The sequence below is a fragment of the Rhipicephalus sanguineus genome, chromosome 4 (genome assembly GCF_013339695.2).
Source record: "Rhipicephalus sanguineus isolate Rsan-2018 chromosome 4, BIME_Rsan_1.4, whole genome shotgun sequence".
NCBI lineage: Eukaryota > Metazoa > Arthropoda > Arachnida > Ixodida > Ixodidae > Rhipicephalus > Rhipicephalus sanguineus.
In genome coordinates, this window is record NC_051179.1 from 88501160 (window position 1) to 88514916 (window position 13757).

General features: G+C 50.9%; 1 pseudogene; it reads left to right on the top strand.

The window, feature by feature from the left end:
- The first annotated feature begins 624 nt into the window (after window positions 1-624).
- LOC119391382 (uncharacterized) lies at window positions 625-1910 on the top strand (annotated as a pseudogene).
- The last annotated feature ends 11847 nt before the right edge of the window (window positions 1911-13757 follow it).

A 13757-nucleotide genomic window follows, 5' to 3' on the forward strand; every position in this document is an offset into this window, starting at 1 on the left:
AAACAAGAATGGAAGTCTCATTTGTCGCTTCTTTTAAGAAATTGGGAAGGGACGTAGCCGATGAACTCGCACACGCATCAGTGATCACACAAAGTGGAATCAGCGTGCTGATCGGCTCTGATCAAATGTGGAGAGTCCTGACCGGTGAAGTCCTACGGTGTGAGGACAATGATTCACTGATTGCCATGAACTCCAAGCTTGGTTGGACGTTTCAAGGACGCACTACCTTCTTGACATCACAGTGTGCCACAACGAGAATGATGGTTTGCGCCTTGAAGACTCAAGTAGTCGAGTCAGATGAGTTTCTACGGACGTTCTGGGAACTGGAGCACCTTGGCATATCCGACTCAGTTGAAAGACCTTGTAGCGGCAGCAGCATCGGCGTCGCAAAGAAGAGGACGGAGACGCTCGCTCTTGCACGAGGCAGGTGCCGCTGCCACGGGCCTGCGCGCGCTGGCGTTCGAAAGAAATAGAGATTAAAATACTTCTGATCAAGGCGGTCGTGTCGGGCTCGCTCTCTCTCTCTGGCAAGACCGAGACTTCGCCGGTCTGTGAGGTCGCTCATCGCCACAGTTGGTGACCCGGACGTGATCGTGGCCATACGTTTCCGTGGCAGAAGCGACCATGGAACAGACTGACGGTACAAGTTCTCGAGACCAGAACCTTCCCGAGCGACGCGGTGAGCCTTCCTGCTCAGCCATCGCTGTCCGCCTTCCTTAGTACTGGGACCAGCATCCTTCGGCGTGGTTTCTTCAGGCGGAATCACAATTTCAAGTTGCTGGTATCCGCTCCCAAGCTACGAAGTTCCACTACGCTGTTGCGGCACTCTCGCCCACCGCCATTGACGAAGTAGCGGATCTGTTGAGCAACCCGCTGTCTGCGAACGCCTACGACGATCTCAAGACGACCCTGCTACAGCGCATGGCAGTTTCACAGCGTTCTCGCATACAGCAGCTTCTCTCCGCTGAAGAACTCGGCGACCGACGCCCCAGCCAGCTTCTTCGCCGAATGAAGCAGCTGCTCGGAGACAACGCGAGATCCGTCGACGACGCGCTGTTACGCGAGCTGTTTTACAACGACTGCCGGCTAACGTGCAGATGGTTCTGGCAACAGCTTCTACCATGGACCTCACCGGACTTGCCGCGTTGGCCGACAAGGTGATGGAAGTAGCCACGGCAGCCATCGCAGCCACGACACCGTCGACTGGTGAGAGTACCACCACGCTGCGAACTCTGCCGTCTTTTTCGACAGCCCAGTCGCCGCTCGACGCCCTGTGCGAGCGCCTCGAACGCATCGTCTCTGCAGCAGAACAACGCCGCGCGTCACCTCACCGTTCACGTCACCGAAGTTCCAGCAAGCCGAGACGCACACCCACTAGCCGTGACGCGTCACCAACGCCTGGCATCTGCTACTACCATCGCCGTTTTGGAAACGACGCTCGTCACTGCCGCCGTCCGTGTGCCTGGCAGGGAAACAGGCCGGCCGACCTCTGACGGCGACCAGCGGTCCGGCCCAGCACACAAGTCGCCTCTTCTACCTCACGGACAGAGCCACAGGACAACGTTTCCTAGTCGACACTGGTGCAGACGTAAGCATTATTCCTGCTCAACGCTCCGACCGAAAAACGACACCTGTGTCGTTTTTGCAAGCTGTCAACGGTACCAGGATTCCAGTCTACGCATCACGCTCCGTCATGCTCAATCTTGGCCTCCGACGAGCGTTTCGCTGGATTTTCCTGGTTGCAGATGTCCGACGCGCCCTCATCGGAGCTGATTTCCTGCACCACTATGGACTCCTTGTCGACGTGAAACACCGTCGTCTTATCGACTCTCTTACCCACCTGACCGTTACCGGCGCCCTTGCAACAACCACATCGCCGATCGCGCCCATATCTTCTATGCTAGAAGAACCTTTCGCCGAGCTCCTTCGTGAGTTTTCCACTTTGACGCGCCAGCCGGACTGGACGCAATCGGTGCAACACGACGTTTGTCATCACATCGTCACCTCCGGCCCTCCGGTTTATTTTCGACCTCGGCGTTTGTCCCCTGAGAAACTCAAGGTTGCCCGCGCGGAGTTCGAGCACATGCTCGCACTCGGGATCATCCGACCTTCTTCTAGCAACTGGGCGTCTCCTCTTCATATGGTGCCGAAGAAGTCTGGGGATTGGCGTCCATGTGGCGATTACCGGGCGCTCAACAACATCACGGTTCCTGATCGCTACCCGCTTCCGAATATCCAGGACTTCACGGTAGCACTGCACGGTGCGACGATCTTTTCTAAGATCGATCTTGTTCGCGCCTATCATCAACTGCCAGTCGCCGAAGAAGATATCCCGAAGACCGCCATCACCACACCTTTCGGTCTTTTTGAATTCATCCGCATGCCCTTCGGCCTTCGGAACGCTGGCCAATCGTTCCAGCGTTTCATCGACTCCGTCACCCGAGGCTTGCCATTCGTCTTTGCCTACATCGACGATCTCCTTGTCGCAAGTCCTTCCGCTGAAGAACATGTTCAACACCTGCGGTTGTTATTCTCCCGCCTCGCCAGCCGCGGAATCGTCATCAACGCCGCCAAAAGTGAATTTGGTCGACAGGAACTCGAGTTCCTTGGACACGTAGTCGACGCGAACGGCATTCGACCACTGCCGTCCAAGATTCGCGTCGTCGAAGATTTCCCACAACCGACAACGATGACCAAACTTCGACAATTTCTCGGGTTCGTCAATTTCTATCGACGGTTTATACCCGATTGTGCACGACTGGTCGCCCCTCTAGACGGTCTTCTCAACTCCAAAAGGAACCAAGCGCTTCAGTGGACTGAAGAAGCCGCCCACGCGTTCACAAGAGTCAAGAGTGCCCTCGCCAGTGCAACACTCCTGAAACATCCGAAACCAGATGCACCGACTGCTATCATGACAGACGCCTCGAACAACGCTGTCGGCGCGGTTTTGCAACAATTCAACAATGGTACATGGCATCCACTCGCTTTCTTTTCAAAGAAGCTGAAGCCTGCACAGAGCCGCTACAGCGTTTTCGGCCGCGAGCTACTCGCCGTGTACTTGGCTGTTCGACACTTCCGGCACTTCCTAGAACGTCGTCAGTTTAGCGTCCTGACCGACCATAAGCCCCTTGTGCACGCGATGAACCGATCTGCGTCCTACTACTCGCCTCGCGAGAGTCGACATCTCTCCTACATCTCGGAGTTTACCACAACGTTCCATCATGTCAAAGGCACCGACAGCATTCCTGCCGATGTACTGAGCCGCGTCGATGCAGTCTCCACAGCAAATGCACAGCCTTCCATCATCGACATCGGCCTACTCGCTACTCACCAGCGTGACGACACCGAGCTACGTACCCTCCGAAAGTCGTCAACGTCCCTGAAGCTGGAGGACGTCGTTTTGACTTCAGATGGTGCATCGGTAGTGTGTGATACTTCTACCGGCACACCCCGACCTTTCATCCCGGAACCGCTTCGCAGACGCCTGTTCGATGCTGTACACAGTCTGTCGCATCCCGGAATTCGCGCTACACAGAAGCTCATTTCCAGTCGCTACGTTTGGCCTCAGCTAAACGCCCAAGTTCGCGACTGGGTGCGCTGTTGTTTGCCGTGTCAACGCTCCAAGATCCAGCGCCATCCTATTCCACCTGCGAAGTCCTTCCTTCCACCGGACGCGCGTTTTGACACCGTACACTTGGACCTGGTCGGCCCTCTCCCACCTTCCAAGGGCTACAGTTACATACTGACATGCATCGACCGCTACACACAAGCTACACCCATCGCCGACATATCAGCGCCCACAGTTGCAGCAGCCTTCGTGTCGACATGGATTGCGAGGTTCGGCTGCCCATCTACCATAGTCACCGATCGCGGTCGGCAGTTTGATTCGGCGCTCTTCAACGAACTCCTCAAGCTTCTCGGAACGACACGCCTCCGCACGACCTCTTACCACCCACAAACCAATGGGCTGGTCGAACGTTTCCACAGGCATCTAAAGTCCTCCCTCATGGCACAAGGATCACCAGAGAAGTGGGTCGCTCAACTGCCACTCGTTTTGTTTGGCATTAGAACTGCCATCAAAAGCGATCTGGGCTGTTCATGCGCCGAGTTGGTCTACGGCAGTTCGCTACGCCTGCCATGCGACTTCTTCGAAGCCCCCGCCAAAACACCTGTGCCATTAGCCGGAGACTACGTTTCCGACCTGCAAAACATCTTCCAGCAGTTACGCCCCGTGCCTACACGCCCGCACGAATCGAGAGCTCCTTACGTGTCTCCGCAGCTCACCTCTGCTACACACGTTTTCGTGCGCAACTGTGCTGTGCGGAAGCCTTTGCAGCCGCACTATTCCGGGCCGTATCGAGTTCTGGAGCGTCGTCCGTCGACATTCGTCGTCAACGTCAACGGCCGGCCCGACACAATCGCTCTCGAACGTATCAAGCCTGCCTATTTCGAAGCAACGTTGCCATCGGCCACACCATCGTGCGACGCAACCCTACTGCGTCCCGGATCGCTGCCTTCTCATGCGACACCCAAGACTTCCCGTGTCACCTGGAGTTATGATCGCTCGTCGGACTTCCCTCCTCTCTAGGGGGGGAGCCCTCTGTAGCGGCAGCAGCATCGGCGTCGCAAAGAAGAGGACGGAGACGCTCGCTCTTGCACGAGGCAGGTGCCGCTGCCACGGGCCTGCGCGCGCTGGCGTTCGAAAGAAATAGAGATTAAAATACTTCTGATCAAGGCGGTCGTGTCGGGCTCGCTCTCTCTCTCTGGCAAGACCGAGACTTCGCCGGTCTGTGAGGTCGCTCATCGCCACAACCTAATGAAGTCAGCAAGGTCATGCAACACTTCGAAAGCACCATAACCTACTGCGACGGAAGGTATGAAGTGGCGCTACCTTGGAAGGAGGGATGCGAGCTTTCCGACAACAAGCAAGTTGCTGTGACAAGGCTCCATAAGCTGCTTACTCGTCTAGCGAAGCAAAAGGGATTATTACAGACATACGACGACACCATACGCGAGAACGTGCGAGCGGGACACGCCGAAATTGTTGATGACGTTCCTCCGGAGCCAGACAAGTTGTACTACATGCCACACAAGGTTGTCATCAGAGCACATCAAGTCCTACACAACGGTGTACGAGAGACGCTCACCCAGCTCAGAGAGCACTACTGGATTTGTCGCGGGCGTGTCTTGGTGAAAAAAGTTGTACGCAGTTGCGACGTGTGCAAACGATTCGCCGCCAGACCAGGAAGTGCTCCAACAGCGCCTTTACCAAGTCACCGGATAGAGCCAACAAACCCTTTCGAGGTTGTTGGTGTAGATTTCGCAGGCCCGCTCCTAGCACGCACGCAAGACGGCGACGCAAAGTGCTACGTAGCACTTTTCACCTGTGCTGTTTCGCGAGCAATTCACCTTGAGCTCGTCTCCAACATGACAGCTGAAACATTCATATTATGCTTGCGACGGTTTGTCAGCCGGAGGGGACTGCCCCGCGTTATCTATTCGGACAACGCGAGGACCTTTCAAAAGACGTCAGCGGATTTAAAGCGCCTATGTCACATCTTCAAAGAAGAGGACGTCGCGAACCATCTCACCGTCAACGGCATTCTCTGGAAGTTTATAGTGCCCAATGCACCATGGTGGGGTGGATGGTGGGAACGACTGATAAGATCGGTGAAGACTTCGCTGCGTAAGATTCTCGGCAGAGCTTGCCTCAACTTTGAAGAAATTATGACAGTGCTGACAGAAGTCGAAGCAGTAATCAACTCTAGGCCTCTAACCTTTGTCGAGACAGACGAAGCGGAACCGTGCACTTTGACTCCAGCCGATCTACTGCTTGGACGTCGACTAACTACTATGCCATATGACACGGTCGACGTTGACGCCAACTCGAGACGATCGGATGTCATTCGCCGACATGCCTACAGAAGGCTTCTAACCGAGAATTTTTGGAAGCGATGGCGGAAAGAATATTTGCTGCAGCTCCGGTCTGCACACTTCGCAGGCAATCAACGAGCCACGGATCTAAAGGAAGGTGACATCGTTATCGTACATTCCGAGACGTCACCTAGACAACTATGGAAACTTGGAAGAATCCTTCAGGTTTTTAAAAGTTCAGATGGGCATGTCTGTTCGTGCAAGGTTAAACAGCAAGGAGGTCTGATTGTGACAAGGCCCATACAAAAGCTATACCCGCTGGAACTCTGTAATTAACTTCATTTGCGCGGCCGGGAATGTTTCCATCGCGAGCACCAGCGAGCCGACAGAAGAGGAGAAAGAAGTACCAGTGAGCACGAGAGAAAACGGGGACATAGGACTACTAGCAGGGTCTGAATGGCCTCACTCAGTGTCAAATAAAGCCCTCTTTTAATCACCTCGACGGTATCGAGTTCTTCAACGGCTTCTCGACGCCATATCCCAAACAGCTACTATATCAATGAATTTTCATTTTCTTGATGAATGCGCGAATCCAGTACCTGTTTTGCATATGAGTAAAAGCCGCATTTCCTGTCGTGAGGTTCATCCACAATGAGACCTCGGCCCAAGACCCCGTGTATTAAGCGGAAACGTTTTCTCAACCCATCGCTTATTACGTACCTCCGCAAGCAACGCCACCACGCCCACGTGATGATCATTTTGTAGCCGAAAAATTGGCCGGCAACTCATCGTTTGTCCATGGGAATGTAACAAGCGAGTTTTATGTCAACTTGCGGAGTGCCGCTGAAGGTCCTCATCTTCAACAGCTTCCGCCATGAGCTTTGTGCCATTGTGCGCTCATAACCCAAAGTGAAAACAAAGCTACCATGCTATTAAACAAAACAAAATTGTCCTTAAACAATGCATGTCCTTGCTGGGACCAGAGAACACCGCCGAACTATCCGATATTTAAGTGCACACGCATGATTGCATGGTAGGCACTAATGGTTTCACAATTTAGATCTGCTAAAAACTACATTGAAACCATTGTAGCTCAGATAGACCCGGACAAAGTGGATGACGGTACACCACGGGCACAATGTTGACCACGGATTTCATGACATTGCCCCAGACAATCAGGGAAAGAACATACTCAACCTAAAGCGCATGCGTGCACATCTTCTCCATTGCAAACAATACGACATATGAAAAAGGCGTGTGTAGGTATAGATGCCAAACAAACTTATAGACGTGTCGCTGATGCAATCTGTGCTAGTTTTGCTTACAGGGAATTCTCGCTTGACTGCACCAATCCTCGTCGGTCCTTTGTTTATTTTGTCTCTTCCCTTTTCTGCGTTGTGCTCACAATTATGGTGTACCAAATAGCCCGGACACATACCTTGCTCCGGCAGCAGAACTGCATAAAATTTTGCTAGCTCTTATTTAAAGTATTGAAAATTTTCATGTTACTTGGTGCCCCTTCGAAATCCTCATTAAACAGTGATTAAAAATACTGCACACGTCAACCGTTCCATATAATATTGTTGTTATTTAAAATCTTTTATGGCCGCTCAGAATTCCCGTAGACAGTTTTACACTTAAGCTGAACATTTCCATTTGATCATTCCCTACATAAGAACCCTCATTGTCTTAGCCAAATGAGAGTGTAGTATCAGATACTGGGAATTCCCCATACTTCTCTACTTTTGTACTATCTAATGTGGCTTCATTTAAGTTAGTTGCATGAATCTTGTTCAAAAAGCCAGAAAAATCACATTAAGTTTTACCTTTGTGTGAACTCCAGGGTTAGGCTGTCCTCCTTGCGGTATTAAATAGTAAACGCGAAGTCTGTAAGGAACATCAACTTGAATGCCTGGCACCGTGTAGTAGATTCGATCATAGCATGGTTATCAATACAGATGGTAAATGCCCCGGCAGTGACAAAGTTTTCTTCTGGAACAAAATATTTCATGTTTAGGAATATTCAGCAATATATTGCAAGTATCCATAGAAATACCTTTGGTAATGACGAAAGGGGAGCACGGCACGCCTCCGACGTTATCTTCACTTGTACTTTCCTGCAATAATAAAAGTTATGAAGTTAATTATGCGATAAGTAGCCATTAAAACTCCGGCACCCTGGAGTTCAAACAAGCATACGAAGAAAACTAAAAAGATAGACAATATTTTTTATTGAACTACAGACATTGTAGATTTGATATAAAATAGATATAAATGAATGCTCAGTAAAAGAAGGTAAATTAAAGCAGCGAACAATTTGAGGAGCAGGCCACTGTCAAATAATCCTCTTACCTTCTGGTAGCTCGAGATCCAGCACCACCTTAGGGCACTATAGCATCAGTGCCAACTTAGTGTGATCCATTATGTGATCCTTAGCGCAGGTAATTTGGGCATCCATGACACAGAACCATATAAATCCTTTTGGACTCTGTTTTGTTTACAGGCCTATTTTCGTCCTCGGTATCTCATAGCCACTTGCTCAGAGAAGGAACTCTCGGAACACTTTTCTGTACAGTTCCAATGGGTACTTCATGCAGAATGCATTCATATTTTTGTGCAGTGCGGCATACTCCATGAAACGTGCCACAGTCGTCTTGGTGGTACAACAGACACTGCAGACATATACTGCTGAAATAAATAAAAACTGCAATTACCGAAAGAAATAGAAAAGTCTGCTATAACGGTAAGCACTTCTGTAAAGCTAAAAAAGGAAAAGGAGGCTAATGCCTGACTGTAACAAACATTTTAGCCAATTCAGAGAGAATGAATCTAACATTAAATACTATAACTAATTGAAACATATTCTTAATGTTTTCAAAAAGCCTTTAGAGGCATGCACGTTTGCACGGACGTGAAGTTAAGCATGCAGACGAATAACACCTGAGCACGTGGGCGCGCTCAGTGAACCTCCATTGCAGAAAGCGTTTACGAAAGGGATCAACAATTCATGCGCAATGACGTTCGCAATGACGGTTGCTTCGCGTCGACTATTTCATTATTTTGGCTAGCGAGCCACCAAGGTGCAATTTCCGTCACGCTTTTTCGTTACCAGGAATCCATTTATAAAGGGCACGTGTTGGGGAAATTTGTCTAATGACCTCTATCAATATGGGAAAACTTGCCACCTGAGATGGAGCAAGATGTCCTTCGTTTAATGAAAAGCAGAGGGTCAATTGCTTTTTTTTTACTGAAAAACTCTTTCCAGTTGGGCTAAGCCATTGGGCCAGAAGACGAGTTGCACCTGCCTGCAGGGCCGTAGCCAGAAATTCTTTTCGGGGGAAGGGTTCAACCACACTTTTGTGCGTGCATATTTACACATGCAAACTCTAACAATTAAGTGGAGGGCGGGGTGTTGAACCCCCCCCCCCCCTGGTACGCCGATTCCTGCCTATCACATGCTGTAAACTACATAGCATAAAATTTGCTTCTCCGCAAAGGAGCACAACAATATATATGTTCAAAATCTATAGAATATTGTGAATGTTTACAAGTCGCAGAACATTTCTAATGAGCAATTCGCCTCATTCAAGGAGTGATGCGCTTAAAGGAGTCGATGTTAGTTTTAAGTGATAAATTAGCGTAATTACAGTTTGCGACGTCAAATAAACAAAGCACATCTGTCGCGGCAGCATAGCTGGCTAAACACACAGACCAATCCGTCATATGCCAGTCGTCTGAGCAGTTCGGGAGCCGCTGATATCTGCCAAGCTGCTGTTTTTGTAGCCTACATGTCCATAGGGCGGAGGTATAGAACGGATGTCTTTCTAAAGCTGTCCACCAAAACGTGTGCATGTCTTTTTGCTAACGTGCGCACGCCCTATACCTGACGCGCGACAGAACGTGCGCCTCAAAGAGTTAAAAAATTTCGCGTTCAGCGACGAACACATCTCGTATCTTGGTTGCGTCATTCAAAATTTTTATCGGTACTTTTATTCGTCGATGGAAGTCTAATAACTACTGCCGCCAAGCACTGGTGAACAAAACGGGTGAGAGCCAACGAAAGATTCATTCGCCCTTCAATACGCCACTAAAAACAAAGCCCGCCTCTCCGGAAACCGGGATTATTTCATAGTCACAATCGATGTCCACAATCAGCCTTCACGCACGGCCAGAACAGCGGCGTCGGCGTTCGTGCTCCACTGAGATATCACATGTGGCATGTGCCACGACTCACCGCCTGTACTACGAGCGCACTTGAGCTCACTTTTCAGAGGTGTTCACGGCTTCACGCCATTGTATGTAAACCACGGATAACAACCGCGTATCTAACATGAGCTCCAGCAGGGAACACGCCAATCTGAAACGCGCAAAGTTTCTCCTACCGAGAAGACGTGCTCCACCGCAACGTAGGCTGAATGCGATGACGCAAGATAGCGCCTGTACACGTCAAGCCCGTGCCCCATTGGCTAGTCGCATCGAGGTATCAGTTTACCGAGTGGATGTGCCCCACACATCTATTCGGTAAACTAGGTTTACCTAGGTTATCTATCTTCCGCCAGGAACTTAGCGCTTCGTAAGTAAGCTCATCTAATGATACTACGCCAAGAAGCTATGCGTTCGCACATTCCCGTCAGCAATGTTCAAGATACATAGCATTATACAACCAAGCAACTTATGCAATGACCACTACAAAACACTAAACGCGTTCATCAAGCCACAACATCATTCAAGCCACAACAACATCACAACAGCAGGGTTAATAGTGATGGATCTAAGAAACATGCATGCATTAAGAAACACGCTACGCGCTTTGTTGAATGTGTTTCATCAACTGTGTATAAAATACCATTCACTTGTGGCGCTGTCACATCGGCCAAACAGGCCGATGCATAAATGATCGGTTGAGAGAGCACGCTTACTCTCTGAAAGGCTCTGACCCCAGCCACCTGGCTGACCACTGTAAAAATTGTGGTTGTCAGCCGATTCTTGATAAGTGTGTGGTCATGGGGCGCTATAAACCAGCGCGAACGCGAGATAAGCGAAGCCTTTCACATTGAAGAGCACGATGTCTATTGTGTTAGCGTACCCTCAATTTCGCTTCATGGCTGTGAAATTAGGTATCTGGGGTCCACTGATATGAGAGGTTCTTGATAATGTCCGCCGTGTGGCCTTTATCACATGTATGTGACTTTGGCTTATGTTTCGTGTTTATGCGCAGTTACCTGTGTCCTATATCATGCACTGTTTTTGCAATAAACATTGGTTGTTAGTTCAGCGCCGTGTGTGTGTCCTCTTCTCGTCCCGTGTTTAGCGCTGTTTTCGTTCTTCGTCTACCACCAATCAGCGCCTACATTTAGATGCGAAGCAGCTTATGAACGAGGCCTGTTGTCCCCCCGGCATCGCGTCGGTGTAGCCAGTGCCCCGCTAGTACCCGGAGCGCCCACTAGATGGCTCTGGGGTAGAGCGCTCGCTCCACTCCGGCACGTGCTCTAGTTTGAGTGGAGCCCGCTAGCGGCGCTGTAGTTCAAGTGATAAAAGCGCTCGTTCTCCCCCGGCGAGCTCTCTTCTACAGCAGCTGTCATGGAGTACTCTTCCATGAACGAAGATCGCATCGCGGCGGCGCGGGCGCGTAAAGCGGTTAAGGCCCGAACACACGTACGCGTTGCAGCGCGTGAACGCGTTACTTATTGACGCGGCGCCGCGCCCTCTCCCTATGGGGAGAGAGGGCGCGCGGCTACGTGAAGCTGCGCGCTCTCCCTCTTCATAGAGAGAGGGCGCGGCGCCGCGTCAAAAAGTCACGCGTTGAAGAGCTACAACGCGTACGTGTGTTCGGGCGTTTACAGCGCGGCAGCGTCCTAAAGCCTATCCGGAGCGAAAGGCTCGCGAAGCCGAAGCGGAAGGGTCGCGTCGTCAAGCCGACCCGGAGTTGAGAGCCCGAGAAGCTGCAAGGGAACTTCGAATGGAAGGACCATGAACAGCGATGAAGAAAATTAAAGATTTGCAGAATTTTAGGTCGAGTGATGGCTGTTTCGCATACTACTCAGGGTTCCCTTTACGGGGAGATGGTGAGATTTTTTTCTTCTCGTCCTTCTCCCGCGGGCTGTCGTCTTCGCAACCAGACATTGCTCTCCTCCCACGCTCACCCCTCTGTCTTTCAGGGAGAAATCGCGAGTCGGCGGGCGTGCGCGCCTCGAGAGTCATGAGACTCTTGACTACCGCCGGAAATGTGGACAGCGTGCAGCCGCTTGACACGCGGAGGTGTCGATGGGCGGGACGCCGCCGCGGTGTGCTTTCCGCCATTGTGGAGGTACCTTGTCGCGGCCATTCGGTGTTGTCGCTTTCCTGGCCTTGGTGGCCGATAACATGTTAGCCCGCCGCACACGCATTCGCTCATTCTTCTGCTGGCGTTTCGTATCGGGAGAATCCACATTCTTGGGGCGCTTATCCGAACCGCTTGCCGTGGAATCATCACAGGGCTGCTTGGGAGCCATCCGACGAACGCGACTGCTCGACTCGCCTGACGAAGGAGCGTTGCCGCTCGTGCCGCTGTGTCATCACGTGATTGCTCAGGCACGTACGGAAGGGCGGTCGGACGCCGCCGCTGGGAGAGGCAGCAGCTGTGGCGGCGCAACCGTTTCTATGCGCCGTTGTGCTATCACGTGATGGCTGAGAGAGTGTGAGGGGGAGAGGCCACAGCCGGCACCGTTCGAGGGCACGGAGAAACGGACGCCGCGAGTATGAGCAATTAAAGGCGTTCGCCTTTAAAAATGAAGTGAGCTAGCCAGCTGTGCGTAAGCACGCCAGTTGCGCCTGTACTTCGTTCACTATTTGTATGCTGCGCTTGTGTGAGTAATGAAATAAGAAAGTCTACTTCGTCAACATCCTTATCGCGGCAAACACGTGAGCATGAAAAAAAGAAACATGGCTGATCTCTTCGTCATAGGGATCGGTCACGGTGCAAGAAACTCTAGGCGTGATAACGACGCGGAGAGAGCGCTTGTTGAAGTGGGGCGGATTATGTTCTCGTTTTAAGCGTGCCGAGTGATGGCGCGCAGGACTGACTACCGTGGCGGGCTGCTGATAAATTCTGCAAAGCATCCCTGGCACTCGGGCGACGGTTTCCAAATCTCAAGAACGCAGTTATCGCGCGATATCGACCGCGCGACACGTCGCGTGAACAGCCCGCTTCGTCGCTCGTCGCTGTCAGTTGCATCTTCGCGCATATGGGGTTTGACCTTCACTGTTCACGAGCTGCGTTAGCCGTGCAGTGCACGCTCTTTTTCTTGTTGCTGCCGTTGCTTTTTGAGCTCGTTTCTTAAAATGTCATATATCAAGTGGCCATATTAATGTATGTGGCCACTTGCTTTCTTTGGTAAATAAAGCTAAAGTTTCCTTGTTTTCTGGTTATTTCCGCTTTCGCCTTTATTGCTAATGCATATATGGAAAAAGATTTCCTTGCGCAGCTGGATTGATCACGGAACACAAATGATTAATAGAGCAATAAAAATGTATTAGTCTTTGCATTCCAAAATTAAACGACTCATATTGCCCCTGGAAAAAAGTCTTCCAGCATTGCATTTGTGTTTAGAAATGAAGTCAACTGTAAGAAGATTGGTGCAAGCTTGGACTCTGGAAGCTGAACTTCCTACATTTTATGTTGCAGCAAAGTCTAATCATAAGAGGTCTCCCATGCTGCAGCACAATAAAATAAACCAAACCAGCAGCTGCCGCGTAGATGCTCTGCATTAGCTAGGGCACGGCCATGTATAGTTAGGATTCTCGAGCATTGTGCCTACAAGTAAGGACGAAAGGAACAGGGACGAGAATGTGCACATCGATGGCGGTGCCGTAGTCGATGTGTCGCGGTAGGCTCTGTACGTGGT